The following is a 23,027-nucleotide window of genomic DNA, read 5'->3' on the forward strand; positions in this document are numbered from 1 at the left end:
CTGGGCGTCGTTTCTGCTAAGGCTCAGCATCTTCATTCTTTGTTGCACTATTTCTCTGTTCTTCCCCAGTAGCATATTGGACACCTACTGACCTGTAGGGCTCATCTCTCAGTGTCATATCATTTTGCTTTTTCATACTGTTCATGAGATTCTCATGGCAAGAGCACTGAAGTGGTTTGTCATTCCCTTCTCCAGCAGACCATGTTTTGTCAGACCTCTCCACCGTGACCCATCTGTCTTGGGTGGTCTTACATGCCGTGTTTTCATTAATTCTACTATGTAACTACTTACCCACTTACCTATCACATCTTGTAGTAAGATTTTCTATGTTTTTTCCCTTAATAGCTCTATATCTTCCTGAGAGGGAAAGCATCCATAGCCAACTAAACTGTTGTGTATTAATGGACTGGTTGAGTAGTTGCTCAGTGGTCACCTCTTCCTCTCTTTTAAATACATTTGCAGCAAAGTTTTATACTGAGCAGAACATGAGGTACTGGTCATCAGTGCCAGAGTAGGACTCCGGCTAGATGGAAAACAGCAAAGACCATCACATACTAGCCACCAGGAGTTAAACTCTCTTGCATCTTTGGTATCAAAAATATCAGCAAGAAAAAAAAAAGTCACCAAAGAAAACTCAAGACAGGGAGTATTAGTATTAGTCAGACACAGAAGAGACAGGGTAAGATCAACTTCAATGGCTGTGTAAATCCCTCATGACTAGCAGGTGTCCCTGGCAGCAGTCACAGAGCAACTGGCCTATGTGCAACACTCCCCATGTCCCAGCAAAAGGACTTTGACTCTTCCTCTGTCAAGTCTGGAACACTAAAAACTGGGATATGACTGAAGTGCACTGACATACATGCTTCAGCAGAGCAAAGGAACACTATTGAGCATGAAACCAGAAAAGATATTTCTTGAATAAGCTGACAAGCCCCATTGTATAGGCTGTTCATTGCTTGGTAAGGAAATGTTCCATGCCCAGAGTCCATTGTTACTGGATGGGTTGAATGAAGGTCAACAGACTGTACACAGGAGAGTGTCATTCCCAATATTTTAAATTACATTTCAGCCAATAAAACCATGCAACAACACATTAATAAGAAATAAAAAAAACAAATTTATTACCAAGAGAAGCAAAAAATATATTTTATATGATAAATTGGGAGAATTCAGATGTCTGCTTATATCTCTTTTAAATATATATTTTTAATCATGTAAAAAAGCTTAACAATTTAGCATACATAAAATTCAAACTCTGATTTAGAAGAGAAGTGAATCAATTTTCAGAAACATGTTGCCTTGCTAAAGGGTCTTAACAAATTTTAACATCTTCTTTTACATCTTTTTCATGTATGTAATCCCCATCAATATCACTGAACTCCCATTGATTTCAATATGGACAATTTAATTGAAACTTCTGCATGCCCAACTCCTAGTAACATAAACTGAAGAAAAAATTAATTAGTTTCAGTGGGAGTTACATGAATGTACAGATGGAAGATTGGAGCCAAAGTTATGTTTCACATGTTTTTCACAGTTTTGATGGCCTCCCAAATTAGAATCAAGCTCTTATAAAATAAGAAAGTTAGGATACCTGTTTCTACTGTGTCTAGGTTAGGAGTGAGATGAGAGGTTGTCTTAACTCTTTGTAGCCTCAAACCATGTTTGTTTTTTAAATACACCCTGAGAAGTAGTGTATAGTATATGAAGACTGATCTTACTCCTTAAGAGAATATCTGGGTAAGATATCTTTGTTAGATAAAAGATTTTCTCATGTTTATTTTCTGAGGATGTTGTAAGTGAAGCAAATGCTTTATTTAAAATAGACTCATGCTTAAACCATGAACTATAAAACTAAACTGAATTGATATATTTTAATATGCTTTATTTTATTAAGCAAATTACTATTTATCTTTACTTTTTTCTTTAAGATATAAACTGTGTTCATTTTAAAATTATAAAAATTTGCACTGATAATTCCAAGTGTCCTTTTTGAGATTCAGCAAAATATAATTTTTTTGTAAGAGTCATTATTTTTGTCATGAGTAAGATGGCTAAATACAGGCAAAACGAAAAGAAAATTTCGAACATGAAAATCTTTATAATATAGTTTATAAGGGCAAAGGCCTTGAGGAAATTTAAGTCAACACATAATATCTTCATTTTTTAAAAGAAAAGTAATGAATACTATTAATTATTCCTTTGAACTTTGGTAATACTTGCTTTAGACTATACTTTAAAATGCACAATAATCTTAGATTTAAATATATGGAGAAAACTGTTTGGATATAAAATACTATCCTATATAAAACCAGTATGTAACCTTATTAATATGCAATTCTAAGCATATTTGCAAAAAAAAAAAAAAAAAAGATGCTTTTCTTGGTTGATGACTAGGAACCAAGTCATTTGTAAAATAGAGAAGGCATAACATTATTTCTGAGACTACTTTAATTAAAAGTAAGGGTATTATTAAGAATGAATAAGATTTTAAAGCACTTAAATACTGAAGTGGAAAATGATAAAGTGGCAACATAACAGAGAGAGTAAAATTATCTTCTGATTGGTAGATCATAATTGGATGTATATATTCAAATGAATAACGATAGGTGATGTTTTGCCTTTAACCTTTCATATTAAGTATTGAAACCACTTATTTTTCCCAATACTAATATTTATTTTCTAAAAAATAAAAGTATTATTTTCTGAAATCTGTGTTGAGAATTTTTTGTTTTCATGATATATATATGCACATTTATATAATATGCATATAATATATATGCATCCTGCATATTTATTTTCCTATAAAAACCAACATCTGTAATAGAGTTTATCTCTAATGTACTATGGGCTTCCCGAGTGGCTCAGTTGGTAAAGAATCTGCCTGCAATGCTGGAGAAATGGGTTCTGTCCCTGGGTTGGGAAGATTCCCTGGAGAAGGGCATGGCAACTCACTCCAATATTCTTGCCTGGAGAATCCCCATGGACAGAAGAGCCTGGTGGGCTACACTCCATGGAGTCACTAAGAGTCAGGCATGACTGAGTGACTAAGCACTCATAATGTACTATAGGGAAAGTTTAATAATTGTTCTAAAACTTTCTTCCAGCTACCTTTACTCTTCTAGTTTGTCACATCAATTCTACTTGCTGCAAATCCGTGTACACTTATGGTTTCTAGCTACTAATGCCTGAGAAAACCACCTTTCTTAGAAATCAAGAGTCAGAACCAAATGTGTTGAGCTTGAGTTAAAAAATTTATGCTGTAACTTTTAGCTACATTAATCTCCAGCCAGCACACCTGAAACCTAAAACTATCTTCACATCCCAAATAAAAGTCTGTTAGCAGAAGACAAATAATTCCCTGGAGGATACAATTTCTTCAGAAGATGGAGTTTGTCTTAAATACACGCTGATAATTCAAAGAAACTGTAACACATCTGCTTAGTTCTTTCCAAAGTAACTAATTACAAGCAGAAGTTAGAGTAGAACATTTTGTGAAATGGTGGAAAACAGACCCATAATTCACAATTTCAGAGCACGTAAGTTGAGTTCATATCGTCTACTCACAGTTTTCACAAACTCAACCAATAAATGAAATAATTTATGAAACAATTTATTACTGTCTTTGTTTTGGAGTTTTAAAACAGTGAAAGAAAAGGAATGGAGTTTCTTATACAGAATTTAATCTTGAACTGCTGTATAAATATAGGTTGGGGGTAGATGAAATTCACATGCAAAAAGCCAAATGTCTGGCCAGAGAATAAAGAGTAAAAATGAGTCAAATGCAAAGTTTATTATGGAAGTCATTGTAAGGCAAAGAGAACTCCTCCCAGAGTCTGGCTCAGTACGTGACAATTTCTTGAGAGAGGGAAGTATATTTTTTCCTTTGAGTTTTATGAGATAGTATATAAAAATATTAAAAGGCTGGTGTGTTGTTTCCTTCAATAATATTGCTCATAGACTTGATTGTTGCTGAGGACCTACCACTGACTCTCAAGAAAGAGTAAGATCAAGCCCTTATCTCCTTGGGACCAGAAGTCTTCATCTCAATATTTTTTTACTAGGAGATCATAAGCTTATGTGCTTTGGCCTGGCCCTTTACCTCTGAACTAGTTGTGGAAATCTTTTACTACCTGTAATCTTTGGCCATGATGCATTTTTACACACCAGTCACACTGGCTTAGGTTCACTTAGGGATCTGGTAAAATACTTCTGCACTAATGTTTTGTTTTGTTTAGTTTTGAATGATAAAGTCAATATTCAAACACACGTTAGAGTTAAAATATAAATCCTATAAACGTAGGATAAATTTTCCTGAATTGCAGTCTGATATGCAATATTTCCCATGATACCTAGGACTCAACTAGTAGGCTGCCAATTGGAACATTTAATGAGGATTGCAAAAGGCAGAATTTGTGGTATTTCTATCATTTAGTACTGTCATATCGGGTAGTGAGTCTGAATTTTTGGAAGTGTCTCTTGAGACTACCTAAATGCTAGAACCTTGGAAGGAGATGATATGGAGAATTTTATTCAGATTGAATCACATTAAGACTCTGATTTATTTCTGGACCGACTATGGTCCTAGATTCCTGAAATGCTGAAACTGGAAAATCTATCCAGTATCATTTAAATTGGCCATTTGCAAGTTTGGCTGAGTATTAGAATCATTTGGAGAAATTTTCCTTAGAGATCCTGGGGATAAGATACAGACCTAAATGTCTATTATCTGGTATCATTGCATTAAAACCATTCTCAGAGTCAGAGGCTTAGTAGCATCAAATTATTGCATTATATAATTGTGTTGATGGGCTGAGGCTTAGCTTGGTGCTTTTTTTGTTTGTTTGTTTGTTTCCTCCAAACCCTTCCCCCACCCCCCCATGCTAGTCTTACTTACAGTTTTTCTTTGCCAGCATTTAACTGGGAGATGGAACTGGGCTGTTTGAATGGCTTCTGTAGGAGTGAGACCCAGAGTTTTGTATGCTATTTTAAAAGACACTTTTTATAAGTGATCTTCATTCACTGCAATAAGTGAAACCAGTAAGGAAATGAGAATGTGTATCCAGACAGATTCATTGACATAAATGTGTCATCAGAGCTGGTTAATGATATGCCAGCCTAGACTTAGATCTTTGTAAACTGGGGGCATAGCCTTGTTTATCACATTGATAGCTTTCCCTGAACAATGTTGGATTCCTGATCTCTGAAGATTTAGCTTTGGGACCAAAGACCAGGCTCGAACACTCAGGGCTCTTGTGTGGGAGAAGTTTTATTACAGTGAAAAGGCACAGAGGAAGCTTCTGACATAGATGTCAGAAGTGGGTGGAGAGTGCCACACTCGCTAGTTTTAGCAAGGGAGCTATGAGTTCAGTTCAGTTCAGTCGCCCAGTTGTGTCCGACGTTTTGGGACACCATGAATTGTGGCACCCAAGGCCTCCCTGTCCATAACCAACACCCGGAGTTCACTCAGACTCATGTCCATCGAGTCGGTGATGCCATCAAGCCATCTCATCCTCTGTCGTCCCCTTCTCCTCCTGCCTTCAATCCCTCCCAGCATCAGAGTCTTTTCCAATGAGTGAACACTTCGCATCAATTGGCCAAAGTACTGGAGTTTCAGCTTAAGTATCAGTCCTTCCAAAGAACACCCAGGACTGATCTCCTTTAGGATGGACTGGTTGGATCTCCTTGCAGTCCAAGGGACTCTCAAGAGTCTTCTCCAACACCACAGTTCAAAAGCATCAATTCTTCAGTGCTCAGCTTTTTCAAAGTCCAACTCTCACATCCATGCATGACCACTGGAAAAGCCATAGCCTTGACTAGATGGACCTTTGTTGGCAAAGTAATGTCTCTGCTTTTGAACATGCTATCTAGGTTGGTCATAACTTTCCTTCCAAGGAGTAAGCGTCTTTTAATTTCATGCCTGCAGTCACCATCTGCAGTGATTTTGGAGCCAAAAAAAATAGTCTGACACTATTTCCAGTTTCCCATCTATTTCCCATGAAGGGATGGGACCAGATGCCATGATCTTCGTTTTCTGAATGTTGAGCATTGAGCCAACTTTTTCACTCTCCTCTTTCACTTTTATCAAAAGGCTTTTTAGTTCCTCTTCACTTTCTGCCATAAGGGTGGTGTCATCTGCATATCTGAGGTTATTGATATTTCTCCAGGCCATCTTGATTCCAATTTGTGCTTCTTCCAGCCCAGTGTTTCTCATGATATACTCTGCATATAAGTTAAATAAGCAGGGTGACAATATACAGCCTTGACGAACTCCTTTTCCTATTTGGAACCAGCCTGTTGTTGCATGTCCAGTTCTAACTGTTGCTTCCTGACCTGCATACAGATTTCTCAGGAGGCAGGTCAGGTGGTCTGGTATTCCCATCTCTTTCAGAATTTTCCAGTTTATTGTATTCCACACAGTCAAAGACTTTGGCATTGTCAATAAAACAGAAATAGATGTTTTTATGGAACTCTCTTGCTTTTTCCATGATCCAGCGGATGTTGGCAATTTGATCTCTGGTTTCTTTGCCTTTTCTAAAACCAGCTTGAACATCTGGAAGTTCATAGTTCATGTATTGCTGAAGCCTGTCTTGGAGAATTTTGAGCATTAGTTTACTAGTGTGTGAGATGAGTGCAATTGTGTGGGTAGTTTGAGCATTCTTTGGCATTACCTTTCTTAGGGACTGGAATGAAAACTGACCTTTTCCAGTCCTGTGGCCACTGATGAGCTTTCCAAATTTGCTGGCATATTGAGTGCAGCACTTTCACAGCACCATCTTTTAGGATTTGAAATAGCTCAGCTGGAATTCCATCACCTCCAATAGCTTTGTTCATAGTGATGCTTTCTAAGGCCCACTTGACTTCACATTCCAGGATGTCTGGCTCTGGGTAAGTGATTACACCATCGTGATTATCTTGGTCGTGAAGATCTTTTCTTGTACAGTTCTTCTGTGTATATTTGCCACCCCTTCTTAATATCTTCTGCTTGTATTAGGTCCATACCATTTCTGTCCTTTATGGAGCCCATCTGTGCATGAAATGTTCCTTGGTATCTCTAGTTTTCTTGAAGAAATCTCTAGACTTCCCCATTCTGTTGTTTTTCTTCTATTTCTTTGCATTGATCTCTGAGGAAGGTTTTCGTATATCTACTTGCTTTTCTTTTGAACTCTGCATTCAAATGCTTATATGTTTCCTTCTCCTTTGCTTTTCGCTTCTCTTACTTTTTTAAATTGGTTATTACAATATATCAAAAGAATGTCTCAAGGTTGTAATGATTTTACCAGACCCACTCCCACAATTTACATATTAAGATAACAGGATTAGAATTTAACAATAGAAAAATTTTACCAGAACCACTCCCATAATTTACATTTTAAGATACCAGGATTAGTCAGAAGGTTTTCAAGAAGGAAAGACTGTCCTTAAGCAGGATACATTGTTATTATAAAATCTTTCAGTTCAGTTCAGTAGCTCAGTCATGTCCAACTCTTTGCCACCCCGGGAACTGCAGCATGCCAGGCTTCCCTGTACATCACCAACTCCCGGAATTTACTCAAACTCAGTCCACTGAGTTGGTGATGCCATCCAGCCATCTTATCCTCTGTCGTCCCCTTCTCTTCCTTCCTTCAATCTTGCCCAGCATCAGGGTCTTTTCAAATGAGTCAGTTCTTCACATCAGGTGGCCAAACAATTGGAGTTTCAGCTTCAACATCAGTCCTTCCAATGTATATTCAAGACTGATTTCCTTTAGGATGAACTGGTTGCATCTCCTTGCAGTCCAAGAGACTCAAGAATCTTCTCCAGCACCACAATTCAAAAGCATCAATTCTTCAGCACTCAGCTTTCTCTACAGTCCAAATCTAACATCCATACATGACTACTGGAACAACCATAGCCTTGACTAGATGGACCTTTGTTGGCAAAGTAATGTCTCTGCTTTTTAATATACTGTCTAGGTTGGTCATAACTTTTCTTCCAAGGAGTAAGCGTCTTTTAATTTCATTGCTGCAATCACCATCTGCTGTGGGTTTGGAGCCCCCCAAAATAAAGTCTGCCACTGTTTCCACTGTTTCTCCATCTATTTGCCATGAAGTGATGGGACTGGATGCCATGATCTTAGTTTTCTAAATATTGAGCTTTAAGCCAACATTTTCACTCTCCTCTTTCACTTTCATCAACAGACTCTAGCTCTTAACTCTAGTTCTTCTTCACTTTCTGTAATAAAGGTAGTGCTATATGCATATCTGAGGTTATTGATATTTCTCCCGGCAATCTTGATTCCAGCTTGTGCTTCCTCCAGCTCACCACTTTTCATGAGGTACTTTCCATATAAGTTAAATAAGCAGGGTGACAATATACAGCCTTGAAGTACTCCTTTTCCTATTTGGAACCAGTCTGTTATTCCATGTCCAGTTCTAACTGTTGCTTCCTGATCTGTATACAGGTTTCTCAAGAGGCAGGTCAGGTGGTCTGGTATTCCCATCTCTTTAAGAAATTTCCCCAGTTTGTGGTGATCCACACAGTCAAAAGTTTTGGCATAGTCAATAAAACAGAAATAGATAATTTCAGGAACTCTCTTGCTTTTTTGATGATCCAATGGATATTGGCAATTTGATATCTGGTTCCTCTGCCTTTTCTAAAACCTGCTTGAATATCTGAAAGTTCATGGTTCACAAATTGTTGAAGCCTGGCTTAGAGAATTTTGAACATTACTTTACTAGCATATGAGATGAGTGCAATTGTGCAGTAATTTGAGCATTCTTTGGTATTGCCTTTCTTTGGGATTGGAATGAAAAATGACCTTTTCAGTCCCAATCCTTAGTACAGAGTTTAAGCTGAGTTGTTTTGTTGTGTAACCATCAATTATGAGCTTAAATTAAAAAAAAAAAAAAATTTTTTTATGTGACTAAGACTAAGGAATGTAGGGAAAAAAAAAAAGAAAAAAGTATGTTTGTCCTTTCCTCCTCCTTGATAATTTCAGACTCCTCTCTCTTCCTCTGGGACCCTGGACTCCTTATCACCCTACCTAGAAATTGATTCTCTCATCCCCCCTCCTCCCCCAATCCTGCTTTTAGGATAATTATGAAAGGGGTGTCATTTTCATTCCATAACTGCTTCCTGTGTTGAGGGCTGTTGTCCCTAAATTGTTGAGGCAGCATATTCTCCTAACCCTCATTTGGAGGCTCTGTGATCCAGGGGCCCCAAGTAATATTTGGAGGAGGCTGTGGCACTCGTAGGAGCCTGGATAGCCACTTGTAACTTAAAAGCTTTCAGATGGTTAGAAATAAATCCAGTTACAGAGTTACAGTTGCAGGGAGCAAACAGTAAAAACAGAATAATTAGAATTATTATGATTAAGATAGCTTTCTACCATAGGGAGCTAGTTAACATTTCCCAAAGTAAGGTGACTGAGGCTTCAGGAGAATGCATAACCTGAATCATCTTGATCATGTATATGGTAATGCGAATAACATTAGTACTCATATCTGGTATATATGTACAACACTGGTTATGAATGGCACAAGTTCCTCCTTGTATGGCTGTTAGAATATCTAAGGCCAATCTGTTTTGTAAAATCATCTTTCTAATTTGTATTTGTTCAGCATTAAGGGCCAAAATAGCTTTTCTGAGAATCTTGTAAAGCCTGTTGAGTAAAGTTAGTCAGAACATCAACTCATAGTGTAACATCTGTAGTTCCCTTAAAGGGAACTAGTATTGCAGCCAGATAACCATACCAGTGAAAAAACAGACCTTGCCAGTAAGTTCTAAGGTGTGGCATATTAGCAGGCTTCTCTGGAAGCTCTGAAAATATGAAGCCATGAGTAAAAGCTAGACCTAGGGTGCATTTCCTTATCCAGCCAGGGGAAAGCCACACCCATAGGTAGGATCCAGATATCCAGTAGGTCCCATTTGTAGCAAACCATCATGACTGAGGGACCCAGTCCCAATGAGTTTCTGGCCAGGCAAAAGGAGGACCTGAACTAGGTTTGGAAACCACAGGAATGATTACATTTCATATTTCTTGAGACAAGATCCCAATTGTTCCCAATCATTATAATTTGAATTTACCTCTAAAACATGTTCAGATGTAACCACAGCATAACCTACTTTCCACTTCTCATCTTGAACAAAAGAATTGCCATCTGTAAATATATCCGTGTCAGAATTGTCTAATGGGGTATCCATTAGATCTTCCCAAGCTGCATAGTTAAAAGTTAGGAATTGGGAACAATTGTGATTGATGTTTCATCTTCCTTTTCAGGAAGTAAAGTGGCAGGATTTAAGTTTCCACAAACTTTAAGCTTAGTTATTGGTCCTTCTAACAACAGTGACTGATACTTAAGAAGCTGACTGTCTGCCATCCAAATATTAACTTTAGAGTTTAAGATTCCATTCACATGATGAGGTCAGTATAGTAAGATTTCTACCACTAATACATGTGAGAGCTTTGGGTGCAAATAAAGCAATTATGACAATTACTCTCAGCCAATGTGGCCACCACATCTAATTTTATGCTCAGGAATCCTATAGGTTGCTGGTGAGGCCCTCAGAGTTGTGTCAAACCCCTATTTATGACAAATCGAACTCTGATCCTGTGGGCAAGCTTAAACAGGAGCTTGCAGGAGAACAGTTTGAAGAACCTTAAAAGCCTTTTCAGACTCAGGGAACAAACCAGTTTGTTGGTTTGGGCCTGATGAATTTCAGTTATAAGTTTATATAAAGACTAGGCAAGTTTCCCATTGAATGGACTGACTCATTGGAAAAGACCCTGATGCTGGGAAAGATTGAAGGCAGGAGGAGAAGGGGGCGACAGAGGATGAGATAGTTGGATGGCATCAATGACTCGATGGACATGGGTTTGGGTAGACTCCAGGTGTTGGTGAAGGACAGGGAAGCCTGGCATGCTGCAGTTCATGGGGTTGCAGAGTTGCCAGTGACTGAGCGACTGAACTGAACTGAAGTTCCCCATAACTCGAAATCCAAATTCATCAGTAGCCTGTGATTCTCCAAAATCCTCTCAATTGTCTTAAAGTCATAGGTAGGGAATGATTCAATATAGGTTTAATTCTCTAGGGGCCTATGGCCCTAGTCCCTTCTGATATGATTAGGTCCAGATATTTAACAGACTGTTGATAAAGCTGAGCATTTTCCCTTAATGCCTTATAACTTCAGCCAGCCAAAAAGCTTAGGAAGACATCTAAGGCTTGTGAGCAAGCTTCCTCTGTCTCAGCACAGAACAGAACATCATCTAGGTACTATAGCACCACTGCCTTGGAGCTATTAAAGTTTTGTAAATCCCAGGACAAACTTTGCTAAATAGGTGGCGGCTGTCACCAAAGCCCTGGGGCAAAACTGTCCAGGTTAACTGAGAAGCTGGCTGAGTAGGGTCTTCAAAGGCAAATAGAAATTGACTTTCCTCCACCAATGGTACAGAATAGAAGGCATCTTTTAAATCAATTACTGAGAAATATTTGGCCCATGCAGGAATTTCAGACAACAAAGTATAAGGATTAGGTACCCTGGGGTATAAAGGAACCACAACCTCATTTATTATTTGTAAATCTTGATCTAGTCTCCATTTATCATTTGACTTTTTCACAACCCAAATAGGAGTGTTGCCTGGACTATTACAGGGAATTAATAGCCCCTGTTGCTTTAACTTTTCAATGATGGATTTTAACCCTTCCTTAGCACAGAGGCTAGAGCTCTGAGTGTTCTTACCTTGTCTTGAAGATCCCAGATGATAGCTTATGGTGAATGATGTCAGATTCGTGATCTCCAAAGAAGATTTAGCTTCAGGACCAGGGACCAGACTTGATCAAAGAGCTTTTGTATAGCAGAGCTTTATTAAAGTATAAAAAGGAACAGAGAAAGCTTCTGACATAGACATTAGAAGGGGGACAGAGAGTGCCCCTCTTGCTAGTCTTAGCAATTTCAGTTCAGCACATTCACTCAGTTGTGTCTGACTCTTTGCGACCCCATGAACCGCAGCATGCCAGGCCTCCCTGTCCATCACCAACTCCCGGAGTTCACTCAGACTCATGTCCATTGAGTCAGTGATGCCATCCAACCATCTCCTCCTCTGTCGTCCCCTTCTCCTCCCACCTTCAATCTTTCCCAGCATCAGGGTCTTTTCAAATGAGTCAGCTTTTCGCATGAGGTGGCCAAAGTACTGAAGTTTCAGCTTCAACATCAGTCCCTCCAATGAACACTCAGGACTGACCTCATTTAGGATGGACTGGTTGGATCTCCTTGCAGTCCAAGGGACTCTAAAGAGTCTTCTCCAACACCACAGTTCAAAAGCATCAATTCTTTGATGCTCAGCTTTCTTTATAGTTCAACTCTCACATCCATACATGACCACTGGAACAACCATAGCCTTGACTAGAAGGATCTTTGTTGGCAAAGTAATGTCTCTGCTTTTGAATATGCTGTCTAGGTTGATTATAAATTTCCTTCCAAGGAGTAAGCGTTTTTTAATTTCATGGCTGCAGTCACCATCTGCTATGATTTTGGAGCCCCAAAACAAAGTCAGCCACTGTTTCCACTGTTTCCCCATCTATTTGCTATGAAGTGATGTGACCAGATGCCATGATCTTTGTTTTCTGAATGTTGAGTTTTAAGCCAACATTTTCACTCTCCTCTTTCACTTTCATCAAGAGGCTTTTTATTTCCTCTTCACTTTCTGCCATAAGGGTGGTGTCATCTGCATATCTGAGGTTATTGATATTTCTCCCTGCAATCTTGATTCCAGCTTGTGCTTCCTCCAGCCCAGTGTTTCTCATGATGTACTCTGCATATAAGTTAAATAATCAGGGTGACAATACACAGCCTTGATGTACTCCTTTTCCTATTTGGAACCAGTCTTAGCAAGGGAGTTATATATTTTTTAATTGGTTATTACAGTAAATAAAAAAGAATGTCTCAAGATTGTAATGGCCCATAATAAACATTTTAAGATAACAGGATTAGTCAGAAGGTTCTTAAGAAGGAGAAACATGTCTCAAGAAGGATACATTGCTGTTATATAATCCTTAGTACAGAGTTTAAGCTGAGTTGTTTTGTTGTGTAATCGTCAGTTCTAGGCTTAAGAAAAAAAAATCATTTTGTCCGTTTCTCCTCCTTGAGGACACCAGATCCATATCTCCACCTTGAGAGCCCCAACCCCCTTTCTTCTGCTGGGAGACCCTGGACTTCTTATCAACCTGCCTAGGAATTGACTCTCTCAACATCATTCCAAACTTTGATGCTGCATATAGAATAAGGAGGGTTTAATATACAAGTAGTGCCACAGGACGATGTACTGATATGTGATATTTTTAAATCTATTGCAAAATTATTGATTTTTGTAGATGGAAAGCAAATTTATAAGTTTGAAATAATGTACATGTTGTGTGTTTACATGTGTTTGTGTATATCTAGCTGAAGAGCCAGAAAATGCTTTAATTCTTTGGTTATAAATCAATGCTAAGTTCTAGTCTACTGGCCTTGATTGAGATTCTAGTTTCTTCATGATTCCTTCTTTAACAATCATTTAAAGTCACAGGTTTATATTCTCATTTGTATCTTTTTCAGGATTAAGGAAGAAAAGAGTTTTAAGACCTATAACATTAGAAAGACTTCCAAAATCTCAGTGTCCCCATCCAATAACCAAGCTTAGCAAGAGGATATGTTTTTCAACCAATGACAAAGGCCCACTCATAGAGTCCTATTGATGTCTAAGCAATGCCATTTTCACAGGAAGATGTGAAGTGAGATTTTACTTTGTCTTTATGGAAAATTGCACCAATATCCTCACAGGTGCAGGCACCATTTGCTTTCTTCTTCCAAATTCCAGAACACAATCATCAGTATCTAAGCTACTAAAAGTAAATTCAACAATCTAGTTTAATTACTTCTTACAAATTTTCCTTACAGACAAGATAAAGACTAGATCTATATCTCCAGTTTATCTTCAAGCTATACCTTAAAAGACAAGAGAAAAATAAACACACAATAAGAATCAGTAATATATAGGCACAAAGCAAACTAAATCGATATTGAAAAATAAACAATTTTCAAAAGGAAATATTTTATTTAGAACAACTGTTCTGCTTTCAATAAACAAATATTTTTTGCTGTTAAGCAAATAATTTATCATGTCTGAGATAAACCGCCAAATATTTCTTCTAGGAAAGGCTTCCATCCCCACCCTTAGCCAACTTTCCTTTCTTTTTGAACACTGTACATATTACTGCCTCTATTCTACTGATGTAATGTGCCTGGTGATAGCCCAAGTGTTGTGGGAAGAAGTAAAAGCAGTGTGACACTCATTCATCTCTTCCCTTTTTAGAACAACCACATTAGCCTTTTGTTGAGATGAAGAAACAAACTAGTCTGGATCAGTGAGTACATGGTAATGTAGAAAATAGTTTCCCTGGAGCATCACCCAGACTTCAAGTACATTTTATATGAAAAATATAATTTCCTTTTCTGTACCACTGAGATGTTGATGAATTTTACTTTGATGGCAACATATCCTATTCTACTTCTACTAAGAAAGTTCATTCTAGAAGAGTTTTCCCCTAATATTTAAATAACAATTTACAGTGGTTTGCCTAGTAATCATTCCTAAGGGTAAATTAAACTCTCCTTTGGTATCTTATGGGGCTTCCGAGATGTTGCAGTGGTAAAGAATCATTCTGACAATGCAGGAGTCATGGGTTTGATCCCCGGGTCTGGAAGATCCTCTGGAGGAAGAAATGGCAACCCACTCCAGTCTTGCCTGGAAAATTCATGAACAGAGGAGCCTGGTGGGCTACAGTCTATAGCGTCACAGAGTCAGACATGACGGAGAGCATAAATACTCGGTATCGTATAACATGTTTGATGGCTGCTGTCCTAAAAGCTTACACTGTTCTGGGGTAAAGAAGGACATGAAGAGGGTATTTAAAGTACTGGTAATTGTTTGTTTCATGATACAGGTCTTGTTACACATGTGAGTATAATTTGTGAGGATTCATCAGTGCTGATTATAAAAGGTATGCTTGCTTGAAATTTGCAATCTGTACACTTAAAATTTGTATACTAGTCTAAATATATTTTATTTGCTAAAAAGTTTACTAAAATAACTTTAAATAACATAATATTATATCACTGTTTTACTTATATATGCTTAAAAGCTTCTCCTTGAAAAAAAAATTTAATGTCTTTGAGGTCTGGAATATATTTTAAGTCCTGAGAGCCTGAATTTCACTTTATCCTTGCAGAGATGAATATTTTTAAAAAAATTTAAAATTTATTTATTTTTTTAATTGAAGGATAATTGCTTTACAGAATTTTGTTCCACTTACACCAATGGTCAGATCATCAAAACAGAAAAATCAATAAGGAAACACATCTTAAATGATACATTAGATAAGATGAATCTCATTGATATCTTCAGGACATTCCATCCACATGCAGAAGAATAATTTTTATTAGGGATATCGGAAGCAGAAAAATGGAGAATACCCCTGTGTCTGTGTCAACTGAAATAAAATCAACTCAAATTTTCTTTGTACTCCTTAAGGGAATTTAAATATTTCTTAAGATTTCTGCAAATTCTTGGGAATGGAAGTAGATATGAGCCATCTTTAGTTCTGGGCTTCTGGTTCTATACAATTTGCTTAAATTATAGTTCCTGTGACATACTTTATATGCCATCTCTCTTTCAGGATGAATTAACTGAGATATGAAACTCAGCCATTTGCTTAACTAAAAAGAACAAAATAACACTTCTAATTCTCAGAAGACATTTGATAAACTTGGCTGAAGATTGGATATAGCTAAATAAAGAAGGAGCACATATTAAATCTGCACACACTATTTAAAATTGGATATCAGTTAGTGTTTATTTTAAAAGAAATTTAGTATTCTTCTGGTTTTAATTCTGACTCATGAAGAGCTTGGAAATCTTCTTTCTTCAAAGAAAAAAAAAACTGAGTTAACTGAACATTAATTTTTCTTGGGTCTTTCAAGGAACATAAGTCTGATACATTTTTAGAGGCTGAATGTGAACTGGTTTGGAAGCTGCAGTCTTAGAGAGGCACAGCATTTTATGGACTTCACTTCCAGAGACTGTCCCTGCTGTGGTCTCATGGATCTGAGAAAGATCTCCTAGCTCTTGCACCTAAGAATTGATGCTTTTGAACTGTGGTGCTGGAGAAGAATCTTGAGAGTCCCTTGGACTGCAAGGAGATCCAACCAGTCCATTCTAAAGGAGATCAGTCCTGGGTGTTCTTTGGAAGGAATGATACTTAAGCTGAAACTCCAGTACTTTGGCCACCTCATGCGAAGAGTTGACTCATTGGAAAAGACTGATGCTGGGTGGGATTGTGGGCAGGAGGAAAAGGGGATGACAGAGGATGAGATGGCTGGATGGCATCATCGACTCGATGGACGTGAGTTTGAGTGAACTCTGGGAGATGGTGATGGACAGGGAGGCCTGGTGTGCTACAATTCATGGGGTTGCAAAGATTCAGACATGACTGAGTGACTGAACTGAACTGAACTGAACTGCAGACAGAAGGGATCAGTAACCAAAGTGAAGTATACTCAGAACATTCCTACAGCAAAGGCCTACTTCAGAGGTGAAAATATTTCTCCTTCTCTATCAAGAACTCCCACATTCAAAACTCACCCTGTCTCATATAAGGGGAAAAACAAAAAACAAGCTATGCCAATGGAGAAACACTTGTAAAGATCACAGCCTAGAGACAGGCCAACTAAGAGTTTCAGATTTAATCATGAGGTTATAGAATGTGTTTCCTCTCCAACACCTTACCACCTCAGCCAAAGGTCTGTAGCAAAACGTAAATTATACTTCAAAGAGCTGCAAGGCACAGCCTATGTCTAAAAAGGACTGTTTAGGAAAGTCTAAAATGCAGAGGGGATAAAAAACCCAAAGAACCTAAGGAACAGGAAGACTCTGGAATCTACAGTTACAGCAAAATTAAGTGGTCTAGACCAACCTCTAGCCAAGTAAGAGAGACCTCACAGTAAGAGACTGGTATTTCTCTCAGTTCCTATTACCTGATGCACTATATCAGGCATGATGGGATCAACAATAAATTACACCAAGGAAAGAATGTGAAATTGAAGACAGGTCAATAGAAACATTCCAGAGAAAAAGAACTTTTTAAAAATGAAATGGAATATTCAAACTGTGGAACAACTTCAAAAGACAAAAATGATTACAACATCACAAGGATAAGATAGAATAAAGCAGTGGGTTGCCATTTCCTTCTCCAGGGGATCTTGCCAGCCCAAGGATTGAACCCGCATTTCTTACGCCTCCTCTCCTGCATTGGCAGACAGGTTCTTTACCACTAGGGAGGCCTCATTAATGGTTGAGAAAATAAGAAATCAATTATGGACTCCAAAACATCGTTACAGGAAGCTCAGGAAACATCATAATAGAGAAATACAAAGCGAAAGAAAAACAACAGAAATCTAAACCTAGTTTTATATTATTAATCATATTCAATTGTGGAAAACCTAAGATAGAGTAAAACAAAGTGAAAGCAGTCAGAGAAAAATAAGTACTTTACATAAGGAAAAAAATAAAAGTGATCATTGCATTAAAAAAAATCAAGTTAAAATAAAATGGAATTAAATATTTAAAGTGTGAAGAGGGCAAAAAAAAAAAAAAGCTCCAGTAATCTAGAATTTTATATTAAGTGAAATTATCCTTCAAAAGTGAGGGAGAAGTAGAAATTTTTGAAAATATAAACAGAGGAAATTCATCAGGGCTAGGCCTTTCTTCGGAGAAGGCAATGGCACCCCACTCCAATACTCTTGCCTAAAAAAATCTTATGGATGGAGGAGCCTGGTAGGCTGCAGTCCATGGGGTCGCTAAGAGTCGGACACGACTGAGCGACTTCACTTTCACTTTTCACTTTCATGCATTGGAGGAGGAAATGGCAACCCACTCCAGTGTTCTTGCCTGGAGAATCTCAGGGACGGGGGAGCCTGGTGGGCTTCCGTCTATGGAGTCGCACAGAGTTGGACAGGACTGAAGCGACTTAGCAGAAGCAGCAGCAGCAGCAGGCCTTTCTTATGGGAATTATTAAAAGATTTTCTCAGGCAGAAGAACAATGACTTAAGATCAAAGTTCAAGTCTAAAAAAGAAAGGAAGAATATTAGAGATATAATAATGAAATAAAATAAAATATTTTATTTTTTTTACTAATTGATATGAAAGATACTGTTTAAACAAAAATAGTATTATTTTCAGACAATGGAATATTATAGTAAGCATAGATCAAATATATCAGATCACCATAGCCTATGCATGACAGCAATGTCTTAAGGGAAGGGAAAAATTGGGAATATTTTGTTATAAAGTACCTGTACTATGTATAAAGTGATATAGAGTTACTTGAAGTTAGAATATTTGAAAACTATATTTTAAAAGAAGACTAGTGTAAGCCCAAAGCAATAGAAGAAAATAAATAATAAACAATAGAGCAGAAATTGGTATAGCAAAAAACAGAAAAACAATAGGGAAAATAATTAGAATCAGAGGCTGGTTCTTTGAAAAGATAAATAAAATTGATGATTCTCTATTCAGGATAACCAAGAAAGAAGAGAAAAGATTACATTTACCAATATCAGAAATGTAAGCAGGTAGTTACTATTAACTCTCTGGACATTAAAAGTATTATAAAGTACTTTCATAAATAAATTTATGACCTTAAGTTTAATAATTTTAATAAAATGGACAAATTTCTTGACAGTCAAACACTATCAAACTCATTCAAGAAGAAACAGGTACAAAAAAAAGGAGAAACAGGTAATCTGAAAAGGTCTATATCTATTAAATGAGTTGAAGTAATAAATGTGAATCCTGCTATACACAGAAGTGATAACTATTCTGCACAAATATTTCCACCAAATGAAAGCAGGAGGGCATTTGTAAACTCGTTCTATGATATCAGAATTATGCTTATAACAAAACTAGATTTCAAGAAATTAATTCTGAAACTAATATCTCTCATGAACATAGGTGTAAAAATACTCAACAGAATATTAGCAAATCAAATCATACAATGGTTAGCAAAAGTTATACACTAAGAGGGATTGATCTCAGGTAAACAAAGCTAATAGATTGAACATTCAAACCTCAGTCAGTGTTCTCTACTACATAAAGAGCCTAAAAAATAAACATTATAAGATCATGACAATTAATGCAGAGGAAATATCTGACAAAACCCAACACCATCTATAATAAAAATTCTATGGATTAGAAGCAGACCTTCTCAACTTGGAAAAGAACAGGAACCAAGATAGCTATCACTAACTTCATACTTAATGATGAGAGATTGAACATTTTCGCTTTTGATTGAGAACAAGCAAGGGTGTCCCTCTTTGTATTCATTCAGTTTTGTGTTAGAAATAATAACAAGTGCAATGAAAAAAGGAAATAGAAGCTAAACAGATTGGAAAGGAAAATAGAATTATCTTCATTACATGAGACTTGCTTTTCTAGGTAGAAAGGTCTAAAGAATTGCCCAGAAACGAAAGCAAAGCAAAACAAAACCTCTGTACCTAATAAGTGAGTAAAGCAAGGTCATAGGATATAAGGTTAGTGCATAAAGTCAATTGCTTTCTTGTAGTTAGGAAATAAACAAATGGTATTTGGACTTTAAAAAATGATGCTTAAGATAGATTTTAAAAAAAATCAAAGATGTACTTAGGTATAAATCTAACAAATTATGGGTAGGATTTTTACGTGGAAGCTACAAAATGCTGATGAAAGAAAGAAAGGAATATCTAAATTAAGGCTAAGATGCTGTGTTCATGGACTGGAAGACTAAATACTGTTAAGATGTCAATTTTGCACAAATTTGTATATAGATCAATGCAATCTCATTACAAATCCCAGTGACCTCTCTTATTGATATTGACTTGATTCTAAAGTTTACATGGAATGGTACAAACATAGAATAGCATACGTGGTACTGGAGAAGAAAAGACTTCCATCTACCTGATATTAAGGCTTATTATAAACCTACAGTAAACCTTCATTAAATACCCTTTGCTTCTTTGTCAAAGATGAATCAACCTTATTATTATATGTCTTTTTTTCTGTTCTCTATTTTTTCCATTAATCTGTGTATCTATTTTTTAATCAGTATCACACTATCTTAATTACTGTAGTTTTACTCAGCTATTAAAAAAAAAAAAAGATTTAAATTCTGCCATTTGCAGCAACATGGATGAACTCAGAGAATGTTCAGTTCAGTTGCTCAGTCACGTCCGAATCTTTGCAACCCCATGGACTGCAGGACGCCAGGCTTCCCTGTCCATCACCAACTCCCAAAGCTTGCTCTAACTCATGTCCATCGAGTTGGTGATGCCATCCAACCACCTCATCCTCTGTCATCCCCTTCTCCTCCTGCCTTCAGTTTTTCCCAGCATCAGAGTCTTTTCCAGTGAGTCAGTTCTTCGCATTAGGTGGCTTATGCTTAGTGAAATGAGTCAGACAGAGAAAGACGAATACAGTATATCACTTGCATGTGGAATCTAAAAAATAATACCCCCAAATGTATATAGAACACCTAAAAATACTTACAGGAAACAAGCTAGTGGATACCACAAATGGAAGGGGGACGGGAAATTAGAAATAGGAAATTAAGAGATACAAACTACTATGTATAAAAAAACAGATAAGCATCAAGGATCTATTGTATAGCACAGGGAGCTATAGCCCTTATCTTGTAATAAATTTTAAAGGAATATTATCTATAAAAAGGCAGATTCTTTACCAGCTGAGCCACAATGGAAGCTCATCTATAAAAAGAGTAAACCACTATGCTGTATATCTGAAACTAATATAATGCTGCAAATCAATTATACTTCAATAAAAAATACATTAATTAATAAAGCAACACATGATATACTTGGCAAAAACCAAAATGAGCAAAAACTCATAGAACTTTGTAATATAGCTGTTTCTTACTAATTCTATGAGACTTTATATACTGTACATTCACAGGCACATACATGTTCATAATTATTATATGTCCTAAAAGGAACATAATAGAATAGAAATATCAGTAATCATAATAAGTGCAAACACATCAACTTGCAAAGGGTGTAAAGTCTAAAATTGGATGTTAAAAGTATCCAGCAGGTCCTAATCTAAAAGGCACAAATGAAATATAATTATATTAAAAAATTAAAAAAGTTGTTCCAAGTACTTAGTAACCAAAAGAAATCTTGCAAAGCAAAAATAATATCATGTACTTTACGTAATAGGCAGTAATAGGGCTAAGGCTAATAAAGATTCCTATAGAATGATAAAAGAGATATTCTGAACTATTTTGACCAGTCTAGTTTTTACTTGGTTTTTGTGTCCTTCAAAATTCATATGTTGAAAACCTAATCCCAATGGAGGTTGAGCCGTTGGGAGGTAGTTACATCATAAGAGAGGAAACATCATAAATGGAACAAGTGACCATATAAGAGGCCAGAGAGCTGGGGAGCTCAATTTTTACCGTATGAACATATAGCCAGAAGACACCCTTCCCTGCAAATCAGGAAGAAAGCACTCACCAAGAACACAGCTATGCTGACATCCTGAGCTTGGATTTCCAGACTCCAGCACTGTGAGAAATAAATGCTTGTTGTCTAAGCCACCAGTTTATGGTAACTTGTTACGGCAGTATGAGCTAAGAAAAATAATATACTAATTACAATACAAAGAAAGCTATAAAGTACCTGTGAATAAACCTTTCAAACGATGCATGAGATTTAATGAAGTAACTCATTAAATTTTATTGGCTAACAGGCACCAAAGAAGAAATACATATAAAAGAAAAGCTTTTCCACATATATAAGTTATATACTTGGCTTATGGACGGGTAAAACTAAATATAGCAAAGATGTTCTTTTCCCCCAATATAACTCAAAGTTTAAATGAAATTCCAATTTTGCGCCATGATATGTTACATGCTAAGCTAAGCCAAAAATTCATATAAAGAATTAAAGGGCTCAAAATAGAATATTTGAAGTAGTAGGAGGAGACAGGATATTAAAATCCATTATAAAATTGCACTGACTATAAAAATACTATAAAAGTATACAAAGTAAAACAGCTATTTTTATAGAACAGTGTGTGTGTGTGCGTGTGTGTGTGTGTGTTTATGATGTACTATTTAAGCAATGCCACTGGAGGAAAAAAAGCTATTCACATCAAAAGAGTGATAAATGTAGATTTGTACCTCACACCATAACTTAAGATATACTCTGGTGTATTAAATATTGTATTAGTTATCTATAGCTGCTGTAACAAAGTGCCACAACTGGGTGGCTTAAAACAGAAATTTATTATCTCACAGTTCTGGAGTCCAGAAATCAAAAATCAAAATGTTAGCAGGATCATGCTCCCTCTGAGGCCCTGGGTAGAATGCTTCCTTGTTTCCTTCTAGTTTCTGGTGAAACTGTGTGTTAGTCACTCAGTCCTGTCTGATTCTCTGTGACCCCATGGACTGTAGCCTGCCAGGTTCCTCTGTCCCTGGGATTTCCCAGGCAAGAATACTGAAGTAGGTTGCTGTTTCCTTCTCCAGGGGATCTTCCCAACCTAGGAATTGAACCCAGGTCTCCTGCATTGCAGGCAGATTCTTTACCATCTGAGCCATCAGGAAAGCCCTGATTTCTGGTGGTTACCATCAGTCATTGGCATTTCTTGGCTGGCAACTGAATCACTCTAATCTCTGTCTCTTGTCATATGCCATTGTTCTGTCTCTGTCTTAGTATGCAAATTTCCTGCTTATGACACTAGGCATTTTGAATGAAAACCCTGCTCTAGTAAGGCCTAATTTTAACTTAACTAATTGCATCTACAATGAGCCTATTTCTAAATAAGGTCACATGCTCAGGTGAGTTAATAAGACTTTAGGATATCTTTTTGAGGCACACAACTCAACCTGTAACAGTCCACTTATGCCCCAGTAATGCATTGTCTTCCCATATGCAAAATACATCCACGCCATATGAATATC

The sequence above is a fragment of the Bos indicus x Bos taurus genome, chromosome 5 (assembly GCF_003369695.1).
Source record: "Bos indicus x Bos taurus breed Angus x Brahman F1 hybrid chromosome 5, Bos_hybrid_MaternalHap_v2.0, whole genome shotgun sequence".
NCBI lineage: Eukaryota > Metazoa > Chordata > Mammalia > Artiodactyla > Bovidae > Bos > Bos indicus x Bos taurus.